The 18,820-nt window shown below is 39.8% G+C and overlaps 1 protein-coding gene across 4 annotated transcripts in view; it reads right to left on the reverse strand.

Moving 5' to 3' along the window:
* The window catches only part of MARCHF1 (membrane associated ring-CH-type finger 1), a 253,229-nt gene that overhangs the window by 169,956 nt on the left and 64,453 nt on the right, over positions 1-18,820 (reverse strand). For all 4 annotated transcript variants that reach the window (XM_040601470.1, XM_040601479.1, XM_040601460.1 and 1 more), the window contains exon 2: positions 5,836-5,914. The gene's annotated coding sequence lies outside the window, so the exon portion shown is untranslated. The remainder of the gene's footprint in view (positions 1-5,835; positions 5,915-18,820) is intronic.

Below are 18,820 nucleotides of genomic sequence, written 5' to 3' on the forward strand. Positions count from 1 at the left end.
TCAGGCAGCTGTAGGAGCAATAAGGCCCCCCCGAGCCTCCTCCTCTCCAGGCTGAACACCCCGGTTCCCTCAGCCGCCCCTGCCAAGACTTGTGCTCCAGATCCCCCACCAGCCTCGCTGCCCGTCCCTGGACACGCTCCAGCACCTCCCTGTCCCTCTTGCAGCGAGGGGCCCAAACCTGAACTCGGTACCTGAGGTGCGGCCTCACCAGTGCCGAGCGCAGGGGGACGGTCACTGCCCTTGCCCCGCTGGCTACACCGTTTCAGACACCAGCCAGGACGCTGCCGGCCTTCCTGGCCACCTGGGCACCCTGCTGGCTCCTGCCCAGCCGGCTGCCAGCCAGCACCCCCAGGCCCTTTCCCCCCAGGCCCTGCCCAGCCGCTCTCCCCCAGCCTGTAGCGCTGCGGGGGGTTGCTGTGACCCAAGGGCAGGGCCCGGCACTGAGCCTGCTGGAACCTCGTACAGTGGCCTCGGCCCATCGGTGCAGCCTGCCCAGACCCTCTGCAGAGCCTCCTGCCCTCAGGCCGACCAACACTCCCGCCCAGCTGGGGGCCATCTGCAAACTGGCTGAGGCTGCGCTCCATCCCCTCAGCCAGGCCCTCCATAAAGACACTGAACGGGCCCCAGCACGGAGCCCTGGGGACACCGCGTGTGACCGGCCACCAGCTGGGTGTAACCCCACTCACCACAACTCCTTGGGCCTGGCTGCCCAGGCAGTTTTCTTACCCAACAAATAATACACCCACCCAAGCCATGAGCAGCCAGTCTCTCCAGGAGAATGCTGGGGGGAACTGTGTCAAAGGCTTTACTGAAGTCTGGGTGGACAACATCCACAGCCTTTCCCTCAGCTACTGGGTGGGTCACCTTGTCTTACGAGGTCAGGTTCATCCAGCAGGACCTGCCTTTCATCAGCCCAGGCTGGCTGGGCCCGACCCCCCAGCTGTGCTGCACGTGCTGTGTGATGGCGCTCGGGGTGACCTGCTCCATCACCTTCCCCGGCACCAAGGTCAGGCTGACAGGATAAGCACTTGCTTATGATTAGGAAGATGCTTACAGTATGCAAAAATGCTACAATTAAAACTGCAGATATATTCACAGAAACTGACACAGAAAGATACGCCAGGTAACATATGAGATTAAAGTTCAAGTCTAAAGTCCAAGACTAAAGTCAGGCATGGGAAGAGCAGCAACAGATTTATCTCCAGTCAAAACTGAAACCTTAATTAGAGCTGTGCAAGACATTCCCTGGAAATTAACATGCTCTTAGGGTCTTGGAATCTTCTACAACAGAAGAAAATCTGTACTATCCTTCAGCAGTTTCTATATGTATCATTTACATTCTTATTACTGATTTGGGGGTTTGTGGGGTTTAGGTTTTCAGCTGGCTTGGTTTCAACTTTTACCATACTTGCACTGGACTCTCATCAGGATCTCCAAGTAAGTGACCCACCCCTGCATTTTCAGTGGAATCAAAAGAAGGTTTTTCAACCCTTTCTTCAGAGGGCATGAGAAGAATAGGGGGGAAAGCTAAGTGCTCCAGAGATCCAGCAAGGGAAGTATTCAGAGAAAACAGTGAACTCTTGTCACTGTGCATCAGCAAACACGTCTTTCATAAAGAGGACTAATTTACCATTTTGTCTGTACAAACAGAAGATTTGTGCTCTTAAATTTCTGTCAAAATGAATGGCTTTCCTATATAGAAATTGTTGTGCTTCTATAAACATAAGTAATATGTTTATATGTATATATATATAAAACAAAGTTTACTTCTATGTTTTACACAGAACATATTAAGATACCTAAAAGTTTTAATCTTTGATAAGCACAGGACAGAAACATTATCTTGATGGGGATTACCTGAACACAGAACAGTCCTGCTCTGGGGAAAAAGAGGTACAAAAGAGTTCTGTTTTCCTATTTGTTCAGTAGCTAACATTAACAGAAACAATATACACAAGCTCCCTTTGGAAGAAAAGTATAATAATTAAAAAACTGATCATAATGAATTAATTGCCACTATGATCTACAAATCTCAATAAATTATATAGTTACTTGGCTGTGTATCATGACAGCCAGTTTTACAATACTGATGGCTTTGTAATACTACCAGACACATTAAATGTGTAACATGAATACTTTAATCAATGTCACTATTAACAGCATGGAGTTATTTCTGTCAAAAAGACTTGAGACAAATAATTTGTAACTATCTCATGGTTACAAAAATGTTATATTTCTCTCTTGTAGCTCAGAATATATAATAATAATATATTTTTTCCTCCCCATTTTGCCTTTTCTGTTTGTACCAATATGATGGTTGAATACCCAAATTATAAAATCAATTGTAGCCTTCAGTAGGAGGCTGCATATATGCTGCTTTGAGACATGCCTCTGTGATACTGTCCCCCACTTCTTGAACAAGGAGTGAATAGACTAAGCACTGACTATAGAGGTGTAGAGGAGGACTTGAAATAAGCAGGTCCAGCCATGGTGAAAATACAGAGTGCTGCCATAGCTTCATTAACTTATTGACAACCAATTAAAAAGATAATTGAAACGAAACAGAACCAGAATTGCTTGTCTGCAGTTCTCCAAGCAATATTTAATTGGTTAAATAAGGCATATTATTCCTTCTGGCCTGTATATAGTAGCAGTCAGAAGTTATTCCAAACAAAAATTACCTTATTACTTCTTTTAGTAGGCCTTTATTAAATCAACGATCAATTTCTAGAACCTTTTCTCCTCCTCAGTACCACTCTCTGAAGCACACTGCTAAAGGAAGCAGATGTAATGAAAAACAGTATGTCCGATGCTTAAATTAATGTGTATTGACTGATGTCAATCTTCTAGAACTGCTATTATGTTTACCTAATCAGTGCTTACAAGCTTCTTCCTCTTCAGATTATCCTGTAAGAATTGTCTGCAGAAATTTTCAACAATATCCTTAGCATTCGCAAAAGCTTATGGTCAAAACTGCACAAATGAACAATTTATAAAGAAACTAAGGTCCTGACAGCATTTCAATGCAGATAGACCAGTGGCAGAAGGACATCACCTTTCTCTATAATGCCACTGCGTATGGTCCTGATGCAGAACAGAGCACACACGATGTCAGTGCATTGGCAAGGGGACAGTGGAGCTTTGCTCAACCTTGCCAGGGCATCAGATGGCACAAACACCACAAGTGCAGATTAAAGATGCATAAATATCCACTAGCAGTAAGAACCAGTGACAGACCATTATCCTCCTGGAGCAACAGGCTAAGGAAAAACAGGCTGTAGCAGCACTTCCTACAAAACAACAGTTTTTAGCCCATGTGAACTTCTTTGAAGGAGCACAGGCAGGTTTTTTTCTGTAGCTCACCAAAATTCTCAAATTCCTGGGCTTCAAAGCAACCTAGTACTCCATGTAAGAGGGGTACCACATGCAAAATTTTTACATCAAGTGCATAAGCATCTCCAATGCTTCTGCAGAATGGAAGTTATGCCTAGAGAAGTACACTTTGCATAAGAGGAAAAATGATGGCAAGGAACTTTAGGCCTATGGTACCTTTGATGTATGTGAATATTTGCTCAACACACATACCAGAAAGAGTTTCATTGACACTTGAGAGGAGTAAATATGGGGTCAGTTTTCACACGAAGGGAAGAAAATATGCCTCCATGCTTGCATATTGGGAGCTCTTTAACCATACTTCAGAACTGTCTAGAACAATATCGTAATAGACAATGTTGCAAACATTTTATATTTAAAAAAAAAAACAAAAACAACCAAAAACAAAACCAGAACAACACTGAACACCCACCTACATCTTTCTGCTAGTTTATCCTCAAATGCAGTCATGTTAGTAAAATCAAATGGAAATTGCCATATTTGCAGGACTCTAATAACGCATTTGTTGTCTGGGGGGCTACAAATGTATTTTACTGCTCAGCATGCAATACGACACTCAGCTTTTGCATCCTGTCAATGACTTTCGTCCATATTCTCACCTAAGATTTTTCCAAGTTGCTTCTGTACTTCTGTCCCAAATCTTCTCTTATCTTCATTGACTATAAATACCTCTAACTAACACACACACACACACACTCTCAGAGAGGCATGAAGAGACGAACAGAGCAATTTAAAGTGACAACAAAGTCGAAATAAATAAGCCAACTCTAACTCAACCTTACCTCTTTACAGTCTGAATTTTTAAAGGCCACTGTTATGATACTGGAAATCCACTTGCATGACTTAGTGCAAAATAATTAAGCCTACCAAATGATAGTGAAAATCTGACAAATTCAGTTATTAAGGCAGCACTATCAGAATAGCACTTTCCCTTCTCTCTTCCTTGACTGCTTATAAAAGCCTCCTTGAAATATCTTGGAACATCCCATCCAGATTCTTTGATAAAATGAAAGGAAATGCTTCGTCATCTGAGTCATTTTAATACACTTAGCATAACACAGGGCAATTGCTGAAGTTTCACCCATACCGTGTGAATATTAATAGAATGAAGACAGTGATGTTTAGTTTCTACTTTACAACATGAAGTGCTGAACTAAGATTGTAATTTCTAATGGATTTTCTTGTATTTGCACTTGATTTGTGGTTGTTTCAAGTTATATTAGAGTAGTAAAGAAGTACTAAGACAAAGTACTTTTGGAAGAAAATCAGAAATAAGTAGCAGGACATTTTCTCACATTTCATTAAGAGTTTGAATTGTGGAAGACTAGTGTTTTCAAGTTTTTATTGGGTTACAGGTTATGTCAAACTAAATTACCTACACTGCCCAGGCATAGAAGTTGCTGCTACTTTAAAACAGAGTTCCAGATAAGAAAACAAATTCTGAAACAGTTCTTTTTAAACAGCTACTACCAGTTTTGAAACACTACTAATACCTTCCCCCTCACAGTTTTCAGGAACTTGCTAACTATATAATGTTGAGTTAAACTATGATAATTACATACTCAAGGGAGAAAATTAACATACTGATTAACATAACCAGCTTGTAAACTCCAAGTCTCTTTCAAGATATTCTTTTTAGGCATATTTCTATATGTTCAAATTATAACTCTTGATTGGGACTCAGAACTTCTGAATTCAGTTTTCAGCTCTGCCACCACCTACATGAATCTGCCAAAATCAACAGTCTAATGCTTTTGGTTCTTTGTGTAAAATGGATCTTGTAATATTTTTCTTGCAGTATTGCTAGGAAGACAAGTTAATCTCCTTCACTTGCTTAAGTATTTTGATGCAGATAATTAGACTCTAGATGAAAACAATAGTTTAAATTCCTAAGTGGAGTTTGTTATACGATGCATGCAAAATTAAATTATTAGACTATAGCTCAAAGAAAATTCTTTGCCACAAGTGGCACAACTGTAAAGGGCACTATCATATAATTTAATAACTGGGAAAAGATGAACAATCCAGAAGAGGTCTGAGTCACAGCAGGCACCTGCACAGGCAATCTTTGCTACAGGATTTTTAGTGGAGAAGCTTCATACGTTCATACAGCTTTGGATGTTTTCTACTTTTCATTTACTTTTAAAATAATTTCTGAAAAATTAGCTAATGCAGTTTAACATGCACCACAGTAGATATATAACGTATAATGACACAGCATGAAAATCTTGCTCATTAGATTCAAAATCTTAATAGGTAAGGAAAATTATTTGTTTGCTCTTCACTAAGATACAGCAAGCTAATAACAGCAGGCATTAACCATAAGGCACTTGGAAGGGTTTTCTTCACAATCAAGCTGCCACTTAAAATGCCAAAATAAACCCTTTTTTTCCAGCCATATGAATACAATTTAACATTTAACAACAGAAAAGAACAACTTACAGGTAAAGCAATCTTTTAGAAAATTTCTGCTATGACAGAGCTTCACATGGCCCTTCACATTACTTCCTGGGTTCATTTCCTAGAATAAACAGAAACAGGACACATGTGAAACCAGTTATATCACATTGAAATATTGTATACCTACACTGAAATCGTGTTATGAAGCAAGCTTTGGAATTTATGCTGGTGTCTTCCAGATGGTACAACCTAAAACAACAATTCTGGACTTGAAAGGTAGTCTTAAATAACCTTTATCAAATTCTATACTAGATATCGTTTCCCATTAATCTTTCTGTAGACTCTCAGATTGATTTGAGATTAATTGAAGATAAAACCTTTATCTTCCTGAGCACAGGAAAACCATACATGACTTTACCTCTATCAGCCACACTAGTGGAATAAGCCTTTTTGTAGCCAGCTAACCCATATGGCATTGGCAGAATACTAGTCAAGAATAAACAAAGCTTAATGAAACAAAAAAGCCAAACCACATCATTTGTTCACTAGAAGTATTTTTACACACATTTGCTTGCAAAGCAAACACCAAAACACACAAAACATTCAAACAGTTGTCTTATGAGAGCAACAAATGCAAGTTCTGTCCAGCAAAGGACCCAAAGCAGCTAAAGCTGGGGTGCGCAGGAGCACGTGGCGGGTGCCTGCAGCTCCCTGCTGGGGGGACGGCAGCCCGCAGCTGCTCCCGGCCCTGCTGCCCTGGAAGGCTCGCTGCCCGCCAGCAGCTCGGACCACGACATCGTGGACAGGCTGCTGCAGACCGTTACCCTCCGTCGTTCTTCCACACGGGCACCAGTGATGATGCCAGGGCGATCAGGAAATCACCAAGCATTGACTACATCGCTGTGGGGTATGATGGGGCTGTGGGGAGGGTGTCGAGAGCATGGGGAGCTCAGGAAGTTTTCTCCCGAATCCTTCTGCAAAGGCAGAAGGGCGTGAGGAGAAGCAGACAGATCCCAAGTCAATAGCTGGTTGTGCAGCTCGTAGGGGCAACGGCGTTTTAGTTTTTATGTGAACATGGGATATTATACCAGGACAGAGGATTGTTTAACAGAAATGGTATCCAGTTAAAAGAGGAAAAATTTTTTGCCAACAGGCTAGCCACTCCAGTAATGAGATTTCAAACTAGGAATGATGGGGCAGGAGAGGATGACCAGCAGTTAAGCGAGGAAGCGAAGGACCAGGTTGGCAAGCAAAGAGTATGGGGCAATGTGAACAGGAGCAAATTTGTAAGCAAAAAAACATGGCTGTAGGGGTCCCACACCAACTGTGTCCACATACATAAGAAAATGTCTACCAGGCAGAATTATGGGGAAAGCTATCCTACATATTCTGGGAAATCAGCACACTTTTGTACCTCTCCAAAGAGCCTGCACACTAATGCACACAGCACAGGGAACAGGAGGAACTGAGAAGTCTGTGTGCAGCTGGCGAATTACAACTTCGCTGGGATCACAGAGACACAGGCAGGATAGCTCAAGGAAACATGAAGGGGAACAGGAAATGTTCCTGCTGGTTTTATCCAGCTGGTTTTATCTCCGATGGAGACCTGTCAAAAAGGATATGAGGAAGGCAAATACATCAAATGCCTTCTTTGCCTCACTCTTTACTGATAAAACCATCCATCAGCTATCCCAGGTCGCTGACACCAGTGGGAAAGCCTGGAGCAAGGCAGATTTCCCATCAGAGGAAGAGGATCAGGTTAGGAAGCATTTAAACAAACTGGACACAGATCCATGGGCCCTAACAAGATGCCCCCGCACATACTGAGGACACTGGCTGTGAGACCACTCTGTTGTTGAAAAATCACTAAAGATCACAGTGATGGGGGCCTGGGGTGGGAGGGTGGCTGGGGGTGAAATTCTGAGGACAGGAAGAAAGTAAACATTGCCTCTACTTCCAAAAAGGACAAGAGGGAGGGTCCCAAGAAACTGCAGGCCAGTCACAGCCTTACCTCAATCCCTGGGAAGGGAATGCAGAAAATCCTGAAAAACATCACCAGACACAAGGACAGGAAGGTGTTTAGGAGTAGTAAGCATGGATATGTGAAGGGGAAATTGTGCCTGACCAATCCGATAGCCTTTCACGACGAGAAGGCTGACCCAACGGACAAGGAGAGAACGCTGAGCATTGCTTATCCTGACTTTAATAATGCTTCCATCACCGTCTCCTATTGTCTCCTTCCTGACAGACTGGTGAAACATGAAAAAATGGAGAGTGAGTGAACAGAAAACTGACTGAACTGCTGGGCTCAAAGGGTTGTGGATCAGCAGCAACAAATCCAGGTGGAGGCCAGTCACCAAAGGCAAGTCCCAGGTGTCTTTACAAGAGCCAATACTGTTCAACAACTCATCAATAACTTGCAAGGTGGGACAGAGTGCACTTTCAGCAAGTTCACAGACCATACCGAACTAGGAGTAGCTGATAAACCAGAGGGCTGTGCTCCCATTCACAGTGACCCTGAGAGCCTAGAAATGGGCTGACGGTAACCTCCTGAAGTTCCACAAAGGGAAACATGAAGTCCTGCGCCTGACAGGAACAATCCTGTGCACATGAACAGAAAAGGACCTGCAGGACAAGGTGGCTGTGAGCCAGCCACGTGCCCTTGCGCTGGGCTGCATTAGGAAGAGCCACAGTAACAAAGGCAGAACCAGACCCTTTTCAGTGATATCCAGTGAAAGGACAATAGGCAACAGGCCTAAGTTAAACACAAGATATTCCATTTAAATATAATGGTAGGGGTTTTTTTCCTGTGAGAGTGGTCAATCAATGGCACAGGGTGCCCAAGAGGGTTGCATCATCTCCATCCTTGCAGATACTCAAAACTCAACTGGACATAGTCCTGGACAATACGCTGTAGGTAACCCTGCTTTGACCAGTGAGCTGGCCAATCTCCAGAGGTCCCTTCCAACCTCAACAATTCTGTGATTCTGTAAAGTGTTTTATTTAACCGGTCTCTGCTTAAAAGAAATTGAAAAGAGCTTAAATTAATCACCCATGAAATCTCTTCTCCACCATGCATAGAAAAATAAAAATAATACAATCAACCTCATTGTGCTTTAGCTACTCCAAAAGGCATAAAAAGTTTATAGCTGAAAGCTAGCAACATATAGTAACCCTGACCTTAATGACTGCCAACATGTCTTTTGGCCTCTCAGATATTAATGGCAAGATTTTACAATCACAGATTAAAAGCAGTGGAAGAAATTCAGATACTCTGATCCAGTTCACTGCAGAAGCCATGAAGTCTGCCCCCATAATTCCTGCTTCTAACTCTCCTAGTTTTCCCTGAAAAAGCATAGTATACATAAATATGTAATTCAGGCAGATTTTCACATGATATTTAAGATGGATTAAGAACAAATACATTAAAAGTGTATTTTCATTACAAAACAAAATATACTTATAAACAAACAAACATTACTCGGACCACTCAAAAAAAATTGTTAACATGCACTCTAAAAATGCAAATCAACGCATGGTATTCAGTGGTATGGCATTCCATGGCATTTCATACTGAACGAAAAATTTTGACAGTTACATGGGCATTCATCAGTTTATGACAGCATGACCCAAATAACTGTTCTACTGCATGTGGAGAAATCAACCCATGGAGTAAGTTTTATAATTCATGAAGAACAGAAGCACAGTTAGATTATAGATTGAAAGTCCAAAGTAATTTTTTACAGTCAGGGTATTACTTAAGGAAAAAAAATATCCTTTAGCAGTTGAAATCATACATCTTCAGGAGAGCAGATTAAGCTTTTATTTTTCCAGAAGCTTTTTCTTTTTTCAAGTTTGAATTTGAGTTCCAATTTGTGTAGTTGAAAAGATATGATTACAAATTGTATTTCAAATTCTCTATTTCCTTAGAAAAAAATTAAACAGCACATGTCTATTTTATTCCTTGCCAGAGAGAACAAAGAAAAAATATTAAACAAACACACTGCATTTCTGTACATACGTACTCTTACAAAGGCATGTTGCATGTATATAGTCACATGGATATCTTTTGTGTTCACGTTGCTAAGGAAACAGACTTCTGTGCCAAACATATGATTAGAAAGACATTCTGGTTCTTAGGGTGAGTATGTGTCTTCTTATTTTTTTTAAATCAAGGAAAAAAAAGCTAGTGTATAAAGGTACAGAAGAGCTCTCAAGAGCCAAGAGCCTGTGAAGCTAACAAAACTATAACATCTGAAAAGCAAAGACTTCATTCCTTTATGTTTGTGTACTTAGGTATAACTTTAGAGGCTAGCCAGAAAGGTAGTAGATTACAGCATAACATGAGGACATTACTGGTTTTGCATAACACAGAAGGTAAACCTGAAATTTTCTTTGATTCATTGAAAACTCAAAAACTATAGGAAGCCTTCACTATCGAACTATTCATATCAGAGTTGTTTATCAATGACACAAGATGAAATACTACAGAAATACACTATTCCATTTAAAGGAAAACAAACCAAGTTTGCTATAAAGAATTCTGTTCTGAAAATTAAGCTATCAGTGTATCCACACAAAAAGGATAAATGAAAGAACTGTTCTGTAGGTTTGAGTTCATGTTTTCCTGTTGTTGCACAGAACATTACACAATCTCCGTTCAATACCTGTATCTGGTTTATTTGTCTTGGTCCATCTGCTCTGCAAACGCTCTTGCAAAGCAGTTTCCCATGGCAACATCAAATATCACATAGTCCCAGTCTTCTGTTGAAGCACTTCTAACTGATCCACTTCTGAATTTCAAGCAGCATCTTTTTCTGCAGTACTTAGGTAAATAATAAATAAACGAAGTATTTCATCAAACCAAAAAACCCACGAATGAAACACATAACTACAAATAAAAATCCCTAATTAGGAAATGATTTTTTATTTTATTGGTTTTATAATTTCATTTTTGAAAGAATTACATTTAAATCATCTAAGGTAGGGGTTGGAGATCTGTTACTAAATAAACTGTCAATCCATTGGCAGTTTTTACTTGATGAAAGTTCCAAATTCCATTTCATGTAGCAAAACAAATTGTGCATAATACAAGTTTTAAAGAATAAAGTTACACTGTGCTGGAAATCAAGTTTGGAATGAAAAGCCCACAATGACTGCTTACTATGGAGCGACTTCAGCTAGATATCATCACTAACAAATCATTAATAGCCCATCTAATTTTTTCATCCTTATGTTTACAATGATCAAAAAATACAAAGAAGAGGAAAACTCCTCAATACGTTTTCATGCAAGATAAAAAACTAGCAACAGTGATTTCCCAAAAGGAACATATTTTACCTGAGAATCTACCTGAATAACCCCTTCTCCCTATTTTAAGAAGCCGTAGAAATATACAAAATTCATTTTTAAGTGAAAATCCTCTGAAAAACTCTTAAACACTAAAAAAAAAAAAACCTGAGAAAAAAAACCAACAACACAACAAAAGCCAAAAAACCCCAAAACAAACACAAAAAAACCAAACCAACCAACCCCTCATAAATATTGTGTTAGTCTTGAGCACACTGGTTCTGTCTGAACTTGTAACAGAAGTGTTATTTAAGCTGTAAATTAAAGAAGAATAGTCATAAGTTAGGAAAACTGCCCTACTGAATTTCGAAGCCTGACATCTGTATTTTAGATCTGTCTGTCCAAAGCCACAAGAAGCAGCTAGGAACAGGCCCTATGGAGATTTAAAACAAACAGATGTTCTGGATCACTTCTCCACCACCATAATTTAGTTTATAGTAGTTTATAACCTAGAGCTACTTTAAGATTTACTACATATTTATCCAATCTCGGATCCACAATAAACAGCAGGATGAAATTCCCCCGATATTTTTCTAACAGCATCACCTGCTTCCACCTATACATTCACTTGGGTTATTCTTGGGTTTTCCCAGGCATTCTCTTCTGCTCATCTTGGAATTTGGCCCAACCAGGCTTTACAGATCGGCGTAGATTGCTGGTCTGTATGGTGAAGTTCTGTACAACAATTCTGATATTTTTAGGTAGAAAGGCCTCTTTGCATGACTCAGACATAAATGACACTTACGGGCTGATGTAGCAAATGTGGCATTTCTATGGAGCACAGGACAGATCTACAATAGGAGGATGGCTCAGTGGTCTGTTGTATATACAGCAAGTCCAGTTCGCTTTACAAATATATGCAAATTTTGTTGGACAGATAAATCCAAATTACAAATACAAGAGCCATCTGCCTGCAAATAACAGCACAGGAAAACTCTCTTTACAAAGCCACCTGTAAGCTCACCTGCTACTTTCCCAATGATTTTCTGCAACCTGTCGGCCAAAGTATGCTGCCTACAACTCGCAGTAGACAGAACTATTTGTGGTGAACAGTAGATGCATTTTATCATTACACTCTATAAAATTTTATTCTGTATTATCTTCAACAGGTCATTAAAATCTACCCTTGAGCTGGTGAGTGATATGTTTATGATTTCAACACATTTTATTTCTCAAGCAAAGGCAGGTAATAGCCCTTCTGCTATCAGTCACTAAGGCAATGCTAAAACCTGGTAATTTCCTCCTTAATTGCATGGACCTAACCATGCATGTGTTTTATTTTTCTTTACTATATACAAGATGTTTGTCTTAAATGTGTAGATTGGTTTATAAGAAAACCAAAGGTAAAATGTTTCAGCCAAAACTACAGTTAAAGCTATAAAAAGTACATTACTGCAAGTTTTCATCAAACCACAATTACTCTGTGTTTGTTTGTCCGTAGGAGGATTAGCTTTCTACTCATTTTAAAATACCATAGTAAAAATATCAGTGATGAAATGACCAGTAATAGTCAATTTCATTACATGCAGTAGATATATGTGAAATAAACTAGTAAATGCAGAGGACATTTTAAAAAGTATTTTTCAAACATGCTACTTCAAAAGTAATGATCCAAACTAAAAAATAAACCACAAATTTTTAAAGGACTAACAACTTGCTTTTTCTAACAATGTCTGCAGGACTATAAAACCTTTAAATTATTAGAATCTATTCTAGAAAAGGCTAAGCAGCCAGTACCGTATTCATTTATCCTTTGTCCTTTTAAGCTTTCAGGGTGCTGTGTAGCCATAGTAACTATGCCTTTCCTCTGTGAAATCCATTAGCTGGTTTCAATCTGAGATTCAATACTACCATAAAATCAAAGCCAAAGATTATAAAAAAAAAATTATGATTAAGAAAGATTATTGGTGACAAGCATTTATTTTAAACGTAATTTCTGCATATTTAAGGTTTACACATAACAGCAAAATAAACCAAAAGGTTGACAGGACTTGAAGAGATAAATTCAAAATTAATTTTTAAACTTTGTTACCATCAGGAATGACACAATGCCACCTCAAACTAGATCTCAGAGCAAAACCAGTTCTCATTTGCATTAAGTCTGTGCCGCTGGCTGGCCAGCCAGCAACAAAACAGCACAATTGATGAGCTTTCAACCTCACTATCCCGCTCCCTGACAGCAAACTAATGTGGAAGCATTAGAAAGGAAGGGAGATCAGGATTTGCACTGCAATTTGGATGAATCCACTCGAAAGATAGCCATCCTTGTTCCTGCAGGATCTTCTGTGTGACAACACAGACAGACTATAAATAATGTGTTGAATCCCTATTGTAGAGGAATTCTATCAATAGGAAATGTAAAAATCTTGGACCCTTACTCCATGTAGACAACTTTGAAAGAGGGCAGGTGTTTTAGAAGACTAAGATAAGCTCTATCTTGTGCCCTATTTGGATATATTGGGTTTTGTCACGACTGGTGAGCAACTTGAATGCCAGCTCAGTCCTGACACTGGCTGCACATAAACTAAACTAATGTTGTTGTCACTGCTTGGTTGAATCCTAATCACCATGAGTTACACTTGGCAACTAGGAGGAGCTACGTATTTCTGCAAGTAGTAGTTGGAATGTATTCCCTAGTTGGAATCTGCAAGGTGTGGGAATATATTCTAAAATCCACTGATTTAAAAATAAATAATTCCTTAAGTATTTGTACTGGATACCACATTCCTTAACTAAAAATTTTCACTGCTTCCTCAGCTGTTTAACTGTTCAACTTCTTCTGATCTGATTTTATACTTCCATTCACTTCTGCATTATGTTAGAATTAAACATGACTGAAAGATGCAATATCTGCCATGCTAAGAAATGTACATATTTGCGCTGCAGGAAAGAAGGATTCCCACTAATAAGAGAAAATTAATAAATGCTGGTATTTTATTTCTGCTTTCTATCTCCTTATTTTGCTATTGCCCTTCTTATAACAAGCACGAAGACTGAATGGGAACACCATGTTCATCTAGGATAACAAAAGATCACATTATTATTTAAGAGGCCACAAAAATTGCAAAATAAAATCACACTTGCATTCAATAAAAAAAAAATAAAATTAAAAAAAATCACATGAGTTACCTGAATCTAAACCTTCTACTTTTTCCCTATCATACACAACCTGTGAAGTTCTGACTTCACTGTTGTTAATTACAAAACTCCCATAAACTTCAGCAGGGCAAAGTTTTCACTCTATGTACATTTGTGACAAGGATGACATAAGAGGGAATTAAAGGTCATGCTTCCTGTTACTACAGTAGAGGACAAAGTCATACCATCACAGTGTCTACACCTGACTTGGCCCGTGATTCGGTGATCATCAACTTGGCCCAGATCCAAACCAGAATGGCAGCACATTTTATAAGTCATAGTGTAAAGCTCAATAATAGCCTCAAACCCTTCTGGGAGTTCAACAATCAAGAAGAGATGCACAAAATGTTTCTTTCTGTATATTCTTGGTGCTGTCTTTCAAACAAAAGACAAGGGCGGCTCACCTTTACGTAAAAACACAGTAAGTATATTGAGAAAATTTGGGATGTTCTTAGAACATTTTGACAAGACACTAGAGATCCAGATTCCATTTTGTCCTAAGCATTAACATACTCAAAGACACAAACCCTACTACTTAAAAAAAAGCCACACACACACAAACCTCTATCACTAGCAATGACCGTGCTACTTCATCCACTCAAGCTATAGAACAAAGTCTATCCATATTGACAGTAAATCTGTGAACTCTAATCTTAGGGGAGGAAAGCGGGACATAGAGGTACTTTCCTGCTCCCACCCAGTCTGACTGCTGCAAAAGGCTCATAATGGGAAGCACCAGTGATGGGACAAATCACAAGAAATTTAATCCAGCTCTGTGAATAGGTATTACCTAAAGTTGGGAGGAAAACAAAAAAAAAAAACAAAAAAAAAAAAAAAAAAAGCGAGAGAACAGCTGGAGATGTGATACAGTATAACTAGATGTAGGTGCTCTCAAGACTTGCAAGTACTGCAACATCCAGTGAAAGCCTTTGCAAACACAACTTTGAATTGCCTTAAAAAACACCAGTAATTTTCTGTTTGCACAGGCTTTGCATCAAAATACTGCACAGCATTGTCTCAGCATGTGGCTGCTTAACTAACTACCATTTACCTACATTTATTCCGTAAAGTTTCTTTCAAAATTCAAAAGCTGTTATTCTTTCCTTTTCTCATTGATCTTTTAATATTTTCTGGTTTATATAACAAAACTAGAAGAGACACCACAACTTCAAGCCATATTATTTTCATAGCTTCAGTTTTCACTGCATTAAATTCTAGGGGGTTCATGCCTTCAAAGCCCTAAGAACATTCCACAAGCTTCTATTTATGAGGGAACACAAGATAAACCTGTCTTTAAAACCTGTGGTACCAACTCAAATACATTTGGAAGAAGACTAGTCATGGGAAGTTCAATTTTCCTTGACATTAGTGAACAAAAGGCTCTCACACAAATGAAACATCCATCTATCTTCAGCTGCGGCGGTGCGGCAAGGATGCTTTCTGTGCCCAAGGATATTACTTCTTTCACATAAACCTCTCCTCAGCCTCCATTCCAATACTCTGCGGTTGCCATGGCTACTATTTTACATGACCACACTGTAAGCAGTGACCTCACCTTCAATAAATCCCCAAAGGCTCCAAGTTTGAAAAATATCTCAAGATTTGTGCAGAAGTTTTGTCACAAAATTTCCTTAGAAGACTGGCAGGTGTCAAGCACATTCAAACAAATGGCTCTTTTTGAAGACTGGATATTTTATTTTCTGAAGGGTGAACTTTCAACCACAATGAAAGTATAGGAACTGAATGAAGGTGTAGGAAGTGAAACCATGGCATGACTCAGTAACTACATTCTGACAATTTACACATGTAGCTTTAATTATAATTCAAATGGTTTATAGATAAGGAAGGTGATCCAACTGTAAGCAGGTTTCCTCTTTCCAAGTTCCAGTAGAGTCACGTGAAGAAAAATCCTAGAATATTCCTAAACCACAACATACTAAACAGAACCTGAGCCTTCCTAGAGCATTTACAGATTAATGTTCCCCACACGGTTTCAACACAACTTTCAAGAACACAAAATACACAAACAGCAATCATTCTCCTAAGCCTGAAGGATGACGAAAACAAATCACAGTGATGAGAACCTTAAAGACAGGTGTCATGCCCATAATAGCTAAGTCACTGAATGCTTAACTACTGTCCCATAATGAACAAAGGTAGATATACTGGATTTCTGCATAAGGTGCCACAGCTCTTATGGAATATAAAGAACCCTGCTTGGAGTAATCCTGAATTGTCTCTGAAATCTTGTATGTAACACAGATTACAGTCTATTGACTGACATATAAAATAAAGGTACATATTGCATCTATCCAAGGAACAGAACTTCCAAAAAGCAGAAATTAATCTGTGTTTGCTTAATGAAGTGTTGGATCCTTGGGCCCCTGCTGTAAGTTTATGAATATACAAAGGAAAACTCCCCTCCTGACTTTCCACCTAGATGAAAGCACACACATGATTATGGAAACTGCCCTCACTTCCAAATATGTGATGGTCATAGAAAAAAAACAGAGGTAAAGATTTAATAATTTCAAGTATATCTTTTAACAAATTAGAATAAACTACATCTCATCCAGTTTGTTCTATTCAGTTAGATCAGACGCCTTACATGCCACTCAGTTTTTATTTTGTCTTTCCTACTCCCCAAATCAAAAGAGAACATAAGATGACAAGAGTCCATCTGGATTATACTGATATAATGCTAGCAGGCAAAAAGACCTAACGAAGTTATGAAAACATCATGTCTGTCCGCTTATTAGCATACATATAACTTGTAAATCAGAATTTTAGTCACAGAGTATCACTAGCTGAACAGTTAGCACTCAGGAACACAGTGTGCAAGGAGGTTATTTTCATATTCATCTTGTGAAATCCTGTGATCTTTCATATGCACAGCAACATCACTCTGTCCCTCATCCCTTAAAACTGTACTCTTACATGAGCATACTTGAAGATTCCATGTTGGTTTTAACCTTAGAATAATAATAATGACAAAAAGCCATCTGTGACAGCACAGCACTTTGCAATAGATACATTTATTTCCCCACTTTGAATGTTTGGCATTTTTCTCGCCTACATATGGCCAAGTTTTAAGGTGCTCTTCTGATGACACTAATCCTGCTGATCTCAGGGTTTTTCAACATAGACAGAGCAACTAGAAGGGTTCTTCTCTTTCCAACATTTCCCACCCTGGACTGGCATGAAAACAAGAGCACACTGGAAGGTCAGTGGATGGTCTAGAGTGAGATGAAGCAGATGCAAGTACTTCCCACGAGCCTCAGAACTCAGGAAGGCAGGTTTCTGCATCTCTTGATTGGCTTTTTAGGTGAATTATGCTAACACTGTGCTATCGCCTTCTGCAAAATATTTTGCTGTCTATGCATAGTCTGCCAAATTTGCACGTGTACTTAGAAATCCTTGCTCACGCTTAACAGCTACTATCAATCAATTTGTCCTCCTAAAGTTAACAATGATCAACAATGAAAACTGTCTGAAGTGTTGGGCTCAACGGGCTGTGGATCAGCAGCTCCAAGTCCAGGTGGAGACCAGTCATCAAAGGCATGCCCCAGGTGTCAGTGTGAGACCCAACACAGTTCAACATCTTCATTAATAACTTGCAAGGTGAGACACGATGGACCTTCAGCAAGTCCATATATAATGCAAACCTAAAGAAAACAGTTGATATACCAGAGGTTTGCGTTGCCATTCAGAGGAACCTTGACAGGCTAGAGAAAAGAGCAGACAGCAACCCTGTGAAGTTCAACAAAGGGGAAGTGCAAATTCCTGATTCTGTGGAGGAATAATGCCAGGCACCAGTACAGTCTGGGGGCTGACTAGCTAGGAAATAGCTTTGCAGAGATGGACCTGAGGGTCCTGGTGGACAAGCCAACCATGAGCCAGCAATACATCCACAGAGCAAAGGTGGCCCACAGCAACTTGGCAGTGTCACCAGGAAGTCAAAGGAGGTGCTCCTTTCCCTCTGCTGAGTTCTAGGGAGAAACATCCAGAGTGCTGGGTCCAGTCCTGAGCACCTCAGTGCAGCAGAGACATGGGCATAGTGAAGCAAGTTCAGCAGGGACTTGAAGGGACACAAAGATTATTAAGGGACAGGAGCATCTTTTGTATGAGGAGAAGCTGAGAGAGAAGAGGGCTTTCAGCATGGAGATCTTAGCCATATTTATAAATACTTCATGGGAAGCATAAAACAAAGAGCCAGGCTCTTGCCAGGGGACCCAGTCACAGGACACAGGGAAACAGGCACAAACTGAAATACAAGATGTTCCAGTTAAACATCAGAAAAACTTTTCTGACTGGCAGATTGGTCAAACATCGGAAAATGTCACCCAGGTTGCTTTTGGAGTCTTCATCTCTCTTCATGCTCAAAAACTAACTTGACACAGCTCTGGGCAAGCTACTCAAGCTGACCCCGCTTGTAAGCAGGGGGGGTTGTGCTGAACAGTTTCCAGAGGTCCCTTCCAACCTCAACTATTCTACAATTCTGTCAAGAACTAACATCTTTGGCTTTAAATTAGGGAACCCG

This window comes from Falco naumanni, chromosome 1, assembly GCF_017639655.2.
Source record: "Falco naumanni isolate bFalNau1 chromosome 1, bFalNau1.pat, whole genome shotgun sequence".
In the NCBI taxonomy this organism is placed as follows: Eukaryota; Metazoa; Chordata; class Aves; order Falconiformes; family Falconidae; genus Falco; species Falco naumanni.